Source organism: Pieris rapae, chromosome 13 (assembly GCF_905147795.1).
Source record: "Pieris rapae chromosome 13, ilPieRapa1.1, whole genome shotgun sequence".
Classification (NCBI taxonomy): Eukaryota; Metazoa; Arthropoda; class Insecta; order Lepidoptera; family Pieridae; genus Pieris; species Pieris rapae.
In genome coordinates this window covers 10,336,616-10,351,754 of record NC_059521.1, presented here as the reverse complement: position 1 = coordinate 10,351,754, position 15,139 = coordinate 10,336,616, and positions in this window count along the sequence as shown.

The window sequence follows — 15,139 nt, the reverse complement described above, 5'->3', positions numbered from 1 at the left end:
TTACGGCGTAGGTAGAAGACGAGAGGAGTAGAATGAAGACAAAGTTGACAAAAAGTATGGGATTTTTAAGAGTATGATTTAAGTATAGGCTAGTTATAGATTATACAATATTTCAACTTTTAAATTAGCATTTTACATAATTATAATAGAATCTAAATAGTAAAAAGTCCAAAAGGAGCTTCAAGGAACCTTCTTGCAACAAAACTGACTGAACAGGCCAGCAGGCTGTCGTCAGACAACTTTGTGAGTTAAACTTCAAGTTACAAGTTGAGTACAAGTTTATGGCATCAGTCGGAAATATTAAATTTTGTCATTTCGTATGTTTATTACCTTCATTCTCATAAAGAGCGTAGGATGTTAAAAATGTCTTTTAATAACCCAAAAGGAAATTAAATCTCGGAGATGCTTTTAACTTTACTCGCAATCTTTATCAAAGTATTTTCTTTTTCTGTTGCAATGATTACAATGATTACGTTAACTATATCTTTTGCAAACCTAATCATATTGTCAACGCAGAAACAAAACATTTATCGAAATAGGCTAATTGAACCCTTTCGTATTTCCAACAACAGTCTAAAACTGTAAGAGATATTCGTATAACTTTCCTGAATCTAATTTTCTCTTAGATTTACGCAGTCTCCTTGGTAAATTAGTTAGGAATTTTGTTTTGTACAAACATTGTTAAGATAATAGGAAAATTTTATGTAATAAAATTATGGTCAACGTACTTTTCAGATTAATTTGTTCTTTTAACTCGGAAAAAGTTTTTGAAGAACTATTTAATTTTAAAAATAATTTACTTGAGCTTGATTTCAAACTATACATGCATAATATTATACAGAATATTTTACAATTAAATCCAACAAGTCGAACGACGAACTTTCCTTTGAGAGAATATAAATATGGACATGTTTATATTAAAAGCAAAGGAAGATTGCAGGATAAGGTGTAAAAAGCAAATTTAATGAGATCTCTCCCAAAACAAAAGGGTGCGAGTTAATCGGTGTGTTATGATGGACGGATAACGCTGACATCCTTATTAAAACCGGGGGGACTGTAAACAGATCGCGGGTAACACTGATTCAAGGGCGCGGGGAGTGACAGGCCTGTGAATCGGGCCTGATGTGCTAATGCGCACATTCAATAAACATATATGTCTAGTATATTATTACTAAATTCAAATTAATGTAAAATCCAAGAGCCACATTTTCTGAAGTAGGTTCACCTGAACGCATCGACATTAAATCATGATTTGGCTATTGTTCCATTCATACAGACAATAGACAATGATTACTATAGCAACATTGATAGCTTTTCAAATATTCCAATGACAAAGTAGAATATGTTCACAAACATTCATGTTTAGTAACGCAAACGAACTAGAATTCATATTTATCTGTGACATAATCTACTTAATATGTTCTAGATTGACATAACAAGATATGAACATCAAAAAAGTCCATTTGTGAAAGACGCTTTCCGTTTTCGCACCTCGGATAACAGATCTTCGTAATGGTTCCATTCGTCTCGCGCCTGCCGCGTCTCCAGCGTTGATTTGTTACAGAAGCCTATCTGCAAAACAAAATGCCTCCAACTTATCGTAGATACAAGGAGCCATTTTATTCAGCGGTAATGACTCTGAATATTAAGCCGTGCTAATGTATTCTGGTATCCTTTTTGTGTATTTTTCACGTCTATGCGAGACTGTTTACCGAAGAAACTTACTCCAAGACAAATTTTCTGCTTTGCTACTTTCACCTATAATCCGTCTAAATTACTTATAAAAAAGGAATTTTCAGAGATTTTTCCTTTAAAATACAATTAATGTTAGAGGAGGCTTTTTGTTAATTTTTAAGGCTAACAAATTAAGCTTGCTAAAGGAAATGAAAGATTGTAATTTGTAACTGTAAAAGGAAGTTACTGTCGGGGAATTTATAAAGGCTTATTATCAGGAAATTGCTGAGCAGCGATTTTCTCGTACTCCAATGAAGAATGGGAAAACGTGCGCCGATAGAATTTAGGACTAAGCACTATATAAGTTTTATTAAAAAATGTGTTGCTTGAGAAATAGGTTCACGTTTTGTGTTTAAAACACCTAGTTCAGTGTAATTACCTACCGATAATCGTATCCGTTATTTTTACATTATTAACAATTTATGTATGCTTCATTAATGTATATGTAACAACAGGATGGTCCAACTAGCAAAGACAAATATTTTTATTAGATTCCTCACACCTGGGGATGTACGAAAAAACTCGAGTAAGATTTTTTGTACTTTTCCTAACCTAAGGTTAGATCGCCCCTGCACGCCCAATCCACCTTTCAAAAGTGGTATTTAAATGTTCTGTACTTGAATTACATAGTGATAGCGTGCCACTACCATACGAATAATAAAACTGGAAAAAAAACATTTTTAATGCTTTTTAGCCTATCCACCTTAAAAGGGCGATTATAACAAAAAAATACCAATTAAGTAGCATTTTTTTCTATGTTTTTGGTAGCTTAGAACCGTGCAAATTTTTCAAATTATCCAGAAGCTATGGAAACTTCTTTTTGTATTTTTAAATGGAAGTCGAATGTTTGGGCAAATCCAGCTACAAATTAAACTTCAAACTTTAAAATCTTTTTTGAGTATCTTTAAATAATTTTAGGAAGCTGAGACTTTTTTTATTTGAACAACATTTTACAGGAAAGAAACTGCAAAATATCTTAAATTACCTTAAAGATGTTTTTTTCAATTCTCTTTATTTTACAAAATAATTTAATATAATATCATAAAATGTTACATTAGAAAACCGCTGTGGTTTATACAATTAATGTAAGCAAAGCAGTTTTGTTTAGGATTGCGACAAATGCATGTAAAAGTAGTTTTTTTATTTAGAGTTTTTGTTCGTTAGTGCTAGGCTATCTATTATCTGAGTGGACAGACTATTTATTAGCCGCGGTAGCAAATACCGCAACGTTCTCACCCCATATACGCTTGAGTATTGTAATTTGTGCCAAAAACTGTCGTAGCTTATCACAGACGTATTGTATGAGTTCATTCCAATGCATGTTTTTGTATATATTTAATCCCAAGTATTTTTGTTTGTCAACTATTTCTATAGAAGGGCACCTGCACGCGGTTGATTTGTGGAGATTTGCGTGTTTGTGAGCTACCATTGCTATACCAGTGGCATCACCACTTTATAATAATCGTTCACTAGCTTGCTGCTGAATGAATTTTTGAAAATAGAAAACATTCAAAAAGCACAAAAAAATATAACTCGAAAATTACAAGAAATCGCGGAACGTACCTGGGATATTTTCGTACATCCCCGGGTGTTAGGAATCTCAAAAAAAATATTGACGTCACTAGTTGGACCACCGTGTATAATAATTTAATCCGAAAATCTATTAGACAAGTTTTATTCTTTTACTTTGAGATAAAATGTGATTAACTCGTATTTAAACCGTCCTAGAGGCAGTTAAATCATATCTATATTGAGCATATGAGCAATAATTCTTTATGATATATGATGTTTTGGTGAGTGTCAGAAAATACTTTATCGGTCGTCCCTTTAACTCCTCGTAACGTAGACGACGAAGACGAGCGTTTCATTTATAGAGAAACAATTTTTTATAGAATTTTTTTTTCAAAATATGAGAATACATCATTTGAAAACAGGTTATTTTACATGAACTCTTTAGAGTTTATTAAATATAATTTCTATATATGTACAATAAATAATACTGGTAGTATTTATAGTTTATACATATAATTATACCATTCGTCCGTATATATTTATTTGATTTAAATTAATAATGATTCTTCTAATTGAAAACAACGCGCTCGCTCAATTTGCAAATATTTCCACACCGACGAAGCCTTGCATATTAGTTAGTCATCCCTAGTCCATTATTTCAGTAATAAGTGATAAAGGATCATAATTTACTTCTTTTGCGTGAAGTTTTCATACGCTGTAACATTTAATGGCAATATATTTTCTGTTCAGTAAAGACACGATCTAACCCAACAAACAATGAGCTTAGCTCTTGTAATAATTTTATATTACTTTCGTATTTCTGCGCAATAAATTATCTTGAAAGAGAATCAAATTTAAATAAATGTATTTCGAAAAACTTTTCTCTATCCCGACACATAAGCAATGGTATTTTATTATTTATTAATGCTATTAGAATTTGTTTGTTTGTGATTCGTTAGTCGCAGTATCCGAGATGTGGTGGCGTGGTGCACGTCAATTGTCTACAAATTATCGACTTAAATGTGCGATAGAAGAATCGTTTAATTCGTCGTTAAAATAGGCAGTTGGCCCGCAGACGGTGAAGAAATTACTTACTATTTTCTTGCTCATGGACATTCCCCACGGTTTTATTTTAGTCTAGTCTATGCATATGTTTATACAATTCCCACGACTGTATCTATTTTATTATTTTTTGGTTTTTAGTACATTTATCTTAAACATTGCAATGTATGTTTAACATAAAACCGTTTAACTTAAAAAGTTATTTTACCTATATTTATTAATTCACAAACTGAAGAACTGATAAACGTAATTTAGTCATGTATGAAGGGGTTTTTTAATTTTGTATGTTTAAAACGAATAAACTTAAACCGACATATAATATTAGACCGCTAGTACTTAACATAATATAGGCAATTTATTTGAGTGGAACACCCTTCAGTTTTTTTTGTAACTTTGGGTTTTATATCGTAGAAGGATTAATATTACATATTTTAAAGTAAGCCAGTTCCTCTAAAGCATAAAAAATAATATCGCCTGTGTAAAAAGCATATCTTTTGAGTAGAAAATAATGCGCCTACCAAAATATGATTTCTAAATGTTATAATATTCTACTTTAGTTCGTTTTAGTTAATTGTGCTGATATAAACAATACGTTGTAATATTATTTGCAGTAAACTTAAAGGCACAGGATTGCTGCAAATTTTGTATATTAAGTGGAAAATCCGAAGCGCCTCTGAGAAAATTACAATAACATAATTATGTTATAATTATAATTTCTATCAGAAACTTTAATTAATCTTTTGTAGTTATAGCCTAGATCCCTTTACCGTTCCCGGCCTTTGCAACAAAGTGTTCATACCCCCACAACAAAAGAAACTAATTAGAAAGCTTGTGAACTATGTAAATGCGCGAAGCTAAATAGCTATACAGGTATTCAATTAAACTAATCACGTGTATCTTGAGTATTAAAATTATGTTTCAATTACCCAATAAAACACGAGCCGTTTTACTTAGACCACTTCTTAAAATGTACAGAAGTTTATTTTAAATAATAAAAATACTAGTTAGCTACTAACCGATTCATAGTTTACTCGAGAACCAAGAATTGCATTTCTTACTGTCACCAATCAAAAATTAAATGTACAGCCAAAACTTTGTGAAAATGTCGTCTACTTCTCTCGTCGTCTTTCCTAGATATGCCTGTTTGTGTATGAAACTTAAACTTGAAAGGTTTAAATTAATATAGATCTTAGATTTTAAACTTTTTTTTTCATTTCTTAGCACTATATACGTATATACTATACTTCTTATAGGCACTATAAGCTAAATTTATTTTTCAACACATTGCTCAGTATGAAACTAATTAACACAGTGATTATTTCGCCTAATCTCTAATTACACGCACTTTGTTTCACTCTAATTAAGTCTTAATAATATTGTACATAACTAAAATTACAACTACTTTATCAAAGCAAGCATCATGTAGCTAGTAAGTTTTAGAAAGTTTATTATCCTGAAGATGAAGGTATATTTTTCTATATAAATATATATGTACTATGCGTTAGAAAGATATATCATATTTCTTACAAAGAACTGAATTCCGTAATTGCAGTATTTGTGAAAGGTTCACGTGTTTGTTGAATAAGTCAGTCAGTTAAAAAATTCACAGTCGAATGCCTCCTGTTCTCTGCAAATTTATTTCACGCATAAAAGTGCTCTGAGCTGTTCACAACACACGAGATGGTGTCTGGAAGCAGTGAAAGACTTAAAAATAACAAATTCAACTTGATTTAAAGCACGGGTCAATTTATGCATACGAATCAATTTTTGTCTCTCGAAATAGAAAACCTCATATGAATGAATGAAACATAGTAATCCAGCTCTATATAAAATAATGTAATCCTTAAAGAGCGGGTTTTGGTTTGCTTTCGTTTTTCGTTTAATTTTATTTTCAAGTTATTACAATGATTTGAGAATCGGAGAACTTTATATGTTATTGATAATACCACTTGTCCTACTCTTATAACGATGAAAGTATTGCTTCTTCTGAAATAATAAAAATTAGAAATAGGAATGTCTATGTATTGTATACATACCATCAATAATTTCTGAGCTTTAATTTGAAACAGTTTATTATTTGCGTGTAAGATTCTGATGGTAATTTATACGTTTATAGAGGCTTATAATTTATATATCCATTCCTATAACAGGCAAAAGTAATTAATCGTAGAGTCCACATTACATCTTCTTTTCTAAACAAGAATACGACAAATTGATCTATGTACAGATTTTTCCGATAAAAGAAAATAAGTATGGGCTTGACGAGACACTGCCGAGGAAGGAAGCCGGAACTAAGGGCGGAAATGGGGTAATTTGAAAGCGTTATATGTGTCCGAAAACGGAATATTCGTTGTGCTCCAATTACTTCTCAAATCAATACCAAATATAATCTTTGGCGCATTATAGTCAGATTCATAACCTTTATATAAAAAAGCCTTTCATTTATTCAACCCCTCAATGAATGACTTATATAATATTATGACATAAAGATGTGATGGAAATCCTACATAATATGTTATAGAGTATCATTTATTTTTGGGAGTGATCCAAAGACTTAATATTAAGTCATGTAATATCTGGAATAAGAGACGGAATGACGACATTTTTATTGAATTAAATATTTAAAGTAGATTCCGGACAGTGACATAGGCAACAAAAGCCCAACCCGCGACTAAAACCAATCCGCCCAACGATCGAGACGTCAAACAAGTCTCTTCGTTGCATGCCTCGTATCTGTAAGTGAATACAACATTTTATTATTTCTTTAAATAATCTTCTTACAAAAATTACATAAGAGTGAAACTGGTAATTTAATATAATTTATGAGAGAGATTTAATATTGAAGCGAGTATCATCACTGTTTTATTAACTTGTGCTCTAAGTGGCTTTAAACATGCACGATTCTCTTATCATCTCTCATTATAATATAATCATAATATGTGTAGCCTTTGTCATTGTCGGCTTTAACTTATAGAATGACTGATTTATTGCGTACCTCATAATCGTATAACAAATGATAGCACCAGAGGCTGCGACGAATCCTATCGATGAGAGAGCCAGAACAAAGTGGAGGAATGCTCTGACAGTTTGCTCCACAACCTTCAAAGTGAGTCCCGCAAGAGCAACAATTATCTTTACAAATATATCCATGAAATAGCTGTTCCATTTGTGATCGTATCTAAAATGCACATCGCATTCGCGTCTTGAAATAGTAAAAAAACACGTGACTCGTGCTTACATCAATTCTCCTTACTCTTTTATCTTTATTCTATGTATTAGGATAATTTCTCATTATCATTTTACCTATTATTTTTATAATGCTTTGTCTTTTGTTGTGTCAATAATAACAATGTTGTGACAACATGTATTCAGTAGTATAAATCATTTACGTAAAGAATACGCTTTCCTTCAACTCTGCGTCAAGATGACAGAACATTACAAACGTATAGATGATATCAAAAAACATAATATATTTAAATATTATAATTTGAATTAGCCTAAATATAAGTGCTTTACATTGTAATATGTGTGGTTTGGTACTACAAACCTGTACGTCTAGGAGTGGCACTTGTTTTGATATCAATAAGCTTTGTCACAATCCTATTTGCATATATTTTAGTATAGAGACAGTAAGCGTTCATAATTCCGTTCAAACTGCTAACTTCTAAATTGTCTTAAAGCTAAATCAAATACCGTCCGCCACTTAAGCAAACTTACTATAGTTTAACTATTACTTAAGCTTAAGTACTGTTATAAAAGAAAAATGTAAATATTTCATTCACAACGTCAAAACAGAAATATATACGAAATGCTGTTTATTTGACATTTACTGCCAGTTCTCAAGTCAAGGGCGTAGAACGGAAGAGAAGAACTGACAATGAACTCTTACAGTTATATAGATATCAATATTCTCGTAAATGTATTGACTTGCCAAAACTTCCTTCGGACTGACTCTCGTAGGGATATTCTGCAGATCGCCCTCATAGCCCGCTTTTGCACTACAAATATCGAGTTAGTGTCAGCTGCATTACACCACAAAATAATACCATACTATGAAACCTCAGACACTCACTATCAGAACTAACTACCAATATGATGATTACGAAAATTGAACACAGGTTCACATATTTTAACCAGTGTTCTGTAATACACAATATGTCAACATTTTCACGGCTCAAAAACAACTCAATTTCTAGTAATTTACTTTGATGCTTATTGTATATTTTGGTGAGTCAGATTGATAGATAGTATTGTTGTTAAATTTACTAATTCTAGACCAGAGAGGCTCTCTGTTGTCTTAGTATCTAATTTAAATCAGAAATACAATTTCTTTATTAAAGTGTAGTGGACGTGCGTTCAACTGGTATACATATCTAGTTTTGTACTATCACAGTATATGAGGATAAAAAATAATTCTCAAATGCAAAACAGTCGTGAACCAAACGAAAATATTGACGCCACAGTAAGTTTAGTCACTATAATTTCTCGTAATCGTTATTTTATTGAGCTTTCAGGGATTTCGCGTACTTTAGGCTGTTTATCCGACGGTTTTAAATGCAATTAATTACGTACATTCTGTAATTTAAGAGCTAATGATATATTTATTTATGTTACCTATATTCTTTTCACGAATTAAGATTTTTTTGAACTAGGTTAAGCGTCGCATACTAATTAACTCTACAAATTCCTTGTATAATTAACGAGCATGTGAATAATTGCGTTAATATGGATACCGTATAATTGAGAATCTATGAACTGAAGCCATCTTATTTTAATATTTCGTATAAAGACAACGCAATCGGCCATCAATTTCAGGTTTATGGAAACAGTGCTTAACAAATCGTCTGCGCTGAAAGTTTTAAGTGCGCAATTCAATCTTCTGGGTCGTTATAAAACTTCATCAAGTTGATAGCAGTAATTACTAAATGACTATCAAATAGAATATTACTCCTTAATATGTTTCAAAGTCATCTCTGGATTTTATGAGATTCATTAAACTCGTTATCATGGAGCTGTAGAAATACTTTATTCGAATGAAAATATCAAACGATAGTAAGAAATGTTCTCCACAATCTCCTAAAAAACATGCTGTCGATCACTACGTGGCCTTTGTTCTATTATCCTTTTTATAGTTGATATTTGCTAAAGCTCAAACATTATTACAAATTATATAAAGTTAACCACTCGTTCATTTCGTATAAAAGGCACAAAAGGCACACATAAACTGTATTTGTCTTGTATTATATTGGAAATGCTTCAAAGTACTCGTCGGACAAAAATAACTAACCATAGAAGAAAACATACCATTGACAGAGTATGTAAGAAGCCCGAAGTCAGCTTTATGAAATTTTGTCTCAATGGCTTTAGAGCTCAGATCATGTATGTAAATCTCCTTATTAAGCAAGAATACATTTATCTCAAAGATTTAAATAAGAAATGCAAATTTTATTTGTGTCTGTCATTGAGATATATAAACGAAACAAGGCAATAAAAGAATTACTGTCTGTATTCTTCTGCAGGTGAAAGTCTTTTATATACTCAAACTAATATTTATCAAAGAGTATTATAGACAATCATACTGAATACTATTTTCATTATGAAAGTATACAAAAATAATAACAGTACATAATGTCGTTTCTATCAGGTTAAGGGCACATAAAAACGTGAAAAAGGGATGTAATCATGAACAACGAAACCGCTTAAGTGAAATCTCCGTTTTACTTAATGGGTTTATTATAAGGAACATGCAAAGTTTGTTTTAAGAAAAAGATTCAGATGAGTAACCTGAAACCAACAGTGCTTACCTTCTATAAAGTCATTAATTAATACTTTTATCAAACAATAAATATCTTGGATTTATTCTCTTTGTTATTCTTTTGAAGGTTTCTGAATCGTAATTAAAACAGATGAGTGAGAAACTGGACGTATAACAAAAGTACAGAATAATTTTAATAACAACGGACCGTAAATGTTTATTTATTTTGATTGTAATACTTGACCGAGTTGCTTACAGAATAATGAAATTGGTAATGGAATCGTCAGGTTTTTTGATACTTAATATTACACATTTACACAAAAAAAACATTGCACGCTATTTTAATTGTTGTGTTTACTGCATAATGATCTGTTAAGAATTTATTGTTAAAAAATGTCTAATAACTATAAGAATTACTTGAGTTAAGAAATATTTACAAAGGCTTAGAAAACCAATTCCGTAAACAAAGCCATTAATCTTACAAGTGGTGTCTTCTCATATAAATCCTCCATTTGTGAGTTACACATAATGAAGTATCCAATTAGGAAAAACTTTTCCCTCGACGTATAAGAGGTTTCCTAATTTGCACGAAGGATTATATTAATTGATCCCTTACTCGTACCAATAATAATTCGAAAACATTCTATGAAACTAATAGATGAAGTAACGCCAGAATATTATTAAATTAACAGTTGTCCAACAATTCAATACAATGATCTTAGAAACAATTTAAAGCATGACTTTATAGGCTTATACCATGGCTCAGACTTTATTCATAATACCATCCTGAGCTGAGCTGAGCGTTTTTTAAGTTTTTTCACAACTATGGGGAACCAGCTTAAGTATTTTGGAACTAATTGGAATTAGGGACCTTCAAGAAGCGTACTAATTTTTAAAAGGCTGGCCACGCACATGCGAGCCTTCTGCCAATGTGAGTGTCCATGTGTGGCGGTATCACTTAACATCAGGTAAGCCTCTTGCCCGTTGTCCATAAAACACAACTTTAAATGAATGAAGCGCAAATTGTGTGGTACAATCAACTGGGAGCCTTAAATCCTTAATTAGCGCTAGTCACTTGTGTATTCCTCAATATCTGACAGACTCTGGATTTATTATATTGTGCCTGTAACTTAGTAAGTTTAATACTTGAGACGAGGCTAACGTGTCCACACATTTAAGGGATCAAAGACATCCCTGACGATGCCTATTGTTGGGACATATTTTAAATTCTTGGGGTCAAAATTAGATATGTATATTTGTATTATATACTTATATTATGCTGTAGGAGGGCTGAATCCCAAATTTACAAGATTGTAAATTTGTTTTAGTCCAAAAATATCTGGTTCAATTCTAAACTCTGATAAATATTCATAAACCCTTAATGTAATTTGCATGAGGGCTGACTAATGTCAGCACAATTGGGTATTATGTAATTAAATAGTTATTATTATATAAAAATATATTATAAATACGATATTCAACTGTTCATATCAGCGTACACTTATTGGCCAGCGGGCGATTACCTCAGTCTCACGATATCTATGCGTTAATCGCGACTTTTTTCTTTCGACTTTCGAATAATCTACCAATGAAAACTATTTGAAATTGGTCCCAATTGATTTGACATCAATTAGGACAGCTTTAGTTCCTCTGATGCAAGGACCGCCACCCACATTAAAGAGCCATGAGCCTTCACTTGATATTTAGTGATACCGCCGCCCATGGACACTTACATTGCCAGAAGCAAAAGGCTGGATTCAAGAGAGGCGATCTATGCTAAACTTACCGCCAGCGAGTCTTGCAGCGCCCTTGGAGTCAAGTCTCTGCTCATCTATGTGTAAGGTAAACAAGAAGAAGCGACTAAGCACGCTAATTAGCTTAGCCTTAGGGGCTGACCTTTTATAATGTTTTCTATTATTTTGTAGAACATCATCACAGCGATCGCCTTTATTCTACAAATATCAACCGCGTTCTTAATCGTCTTTGATATATTAGTATATAAATTTACACTACTAAATTATTAAAATGACACGACTAAAATCGATTATAAAGTAAACCCATTTCAATCGGCGTACTAAAAACCAAATCACGATCCTTTCAAGAGTATTCTATTATTTCAGGCTGTACAACTTCAGTTTCAATGAGATTTCATGGCTTCGTAATTGTTCCTAACGTTTCATTATCTATTAGAATGAGAGTTTAGCATCGAATTGGGACCGTTTCCTCGACAAATTTCATTGTCTTAACACTCTCGGGGGAGTTATAAAGGTCACTGGAAACAATCTGCTTCAGATGGTTTTTAGCGGCACTTAAACAATTATTAGGAAACTTGTTCTCCCTTTTAACCTCTCATTTATTTAAATTTTTCTCCGCTCCTCAATTGTTTGCTTCTAGAACTCGTTATAAAGACAACTTATATATTTATCAAAAATATATTAAAAACTAGTTTCAGTCAACTTACTATAAGTTTAAGTTTTAGGAATAATAGGGTCTGGTCTGAAATGGTAATTCTAGTGCGTCCGTGTGTTTCGTAGGGCATTAATCTCAGAGCCGCAGGGCGGAATAATTGGCTGCCCAATAGATTAACTGTGAGTTTGCCCAACGCTCATCTACTGGGATCATGATCGAGTGATTAGTAATCGGAATCACGCATAACATTCGCTCTCACAATTACTCTAATTACCTTTTAACTACTTTTTATTTACTCGTGTCGAAACACTCAAACTATTAAAGCTTTTCAGCCCTAGGTGACAATTCATATACATTTTCATAGGCTATCACCTAAAGTGATCATTTTGATCATTTATTATGTTATTTTTGATATAAAAGTTTCAAAAAAACTCCTATCAAACTAAAAGAAGAGCATCCAGCCTTTAGTCTGGCCAATTTAAAGAAATGATTTAAACTTTTCAAATAGGTTCAATTGAAACCCCTTTTATAGAGAAACTTTTTGCTAAACATTTAACTTTCGTTTTAACATATCAAACAAAAATTAGAACTTGAGCAAGTTTTATATGAAATTAAGCGATAGCTTGAAATTTTGTTACAAGAGATCTCGAATGAATCAAATTTGGATAAAATAAAAGTTGAATCCGAGTTAAGTATTAAAAAGGTATAATAAAACAAAGTTCAAAGCAAGAACTCAACAACGCTACGATTTCCTTCAAAGCATATCTTAGGAAACTATGTGAAAATCCTTTGATTTTATTCACTGTCTTTGCGTAGAAAAAATATATTATTTAAATACATATATTAGTATGTTCATAGAACAGGGAACAAACGGGAGGCTCACCTGATCTTAAGTGATACCGCCGCCCATGGACACTCTCAATGCCGAGTGCGTTATTATATTTAAACATAATACAACATAAAGAAAAACCTAACCACTGTTGTTTTTAGTCCATGTAAAATGGTTATTGATCTTAAAAGCATATGAATACTGGAATAACATTGGCCAGTTTCTATTCCGTTTTGCCAATTTATTGGAAGGTTAAAGCTTTTGCTTCAAAAGTAGATAAGACAATTATTTTATTTTGTTAATACTAAATGAACCAATTCTTACAAATTATATTTATTAATCATCAAAAAATCTAAAACGTGGTTTTTGAAAACTTATAAAACACGTGACAATGAAAATGAATGTTCAGCAATGATTTCTATTTTAACCATAATAATATAGTCAAAATAAAACTACAAAGGAATTTATTAGGCGATCCCATATACATGCAAATTTTTTCTTCTAACCAAAGGTATGTTTATAATTTAAGGCGGTCACCCTTTTTCATATGAAGTAAATGACATTATTTTATAGGCTTTTGACTTAATGAAGCACTAAGATTAATAATGGTGGGTTACACTATATGGTTATACTAAAATGCCAACTATCTTGCAACTTATAAAAAGTTTCAAATTATACTTCTTGAGACTTTCTTTCCTACAACGGATTTTTTTCTAAATATACTATTAGGTGATGCGTAATATGGCGTATGTCGCATTAATAGAAAGAATAAGATTTAAAATGAATAACTTTTACCTAACAACTTTCATTCATTTTATTTCGACTTTTATTTTTGATATTTTTCAGCATCGATTAAAATAATGTAAAATGTGAAAGGATCGCATTGATAGTTGTCATAGTAGACTTTATAGGCATTTCCTTATAAATTTCCGCTCAGTAGTTTTTACAGATCGTTTTGATACATAACAAAGAATGACTTCGATGGCCCTTAAATTGAATAATTGATTGTCAAGAGCAAAATAAGGTTCTTGCTTGCAGATGGATAAAGTGTAAAAAATAATAATTGAGGGCAAATCCTGAAAAATATTGACATAAAAACGTCGTTGCCCTTTAGAGCGGCGGTTTTTCTTTCTAATGGCGTCCTGAATAAAATTGTTTACATGAATCTGGGAGGCCTTTGAATTTTCTTTGGACTTGATGAAATAAGTGAAAAATAAACTTTGGTGTTAAAGTTCAACGACAGTTCACTTATTATTGATGTTTGTTCGTATTGTTATTTATTACAAGCATTTTTATATTTATCTTATTAATTCTCTCCCTTGTGTGGGTGTATTTCAATCTGTACATTTTTAAACTAATACTTAATGTAGTTTAATATATTAAGACTTTGCAATTTTAACGCCACAGATCATGCAAGATCCTTTTACAACTTTGCATTAGCATACAACTTGACGCAAATATTCCCTGCGATATGGTCTTTTAAGCATCCTACCCATTTGCTTTTCGTCGGGTACTCCAGATGCCGTCATTGCGTCTGTCGGAATACTTGGCGTTGACATATCGAATGGCGTTTAGTTTTGCGTTGATTTGGAAAGAAAGGCTGAGTTAGCTTCTAAGAAGTTTGGTGTGCTCGGCAAGGCAACACGGTACTTCAATCCGGGCCACCGATAGCAGTTACGAGCCCCACGTGTAGGCGCTAGGCGGAACACCCAAGTACCGGCTCAATCCTCTTGACCATATTCAACGAAGAGAAAAGCACACGGCACACGAGCCTGCTGTCCCACAAACTTAGCTTTGTGGAGTTTTCGAACTTAAAGCGAGCAAGGGAAAACTAAAAA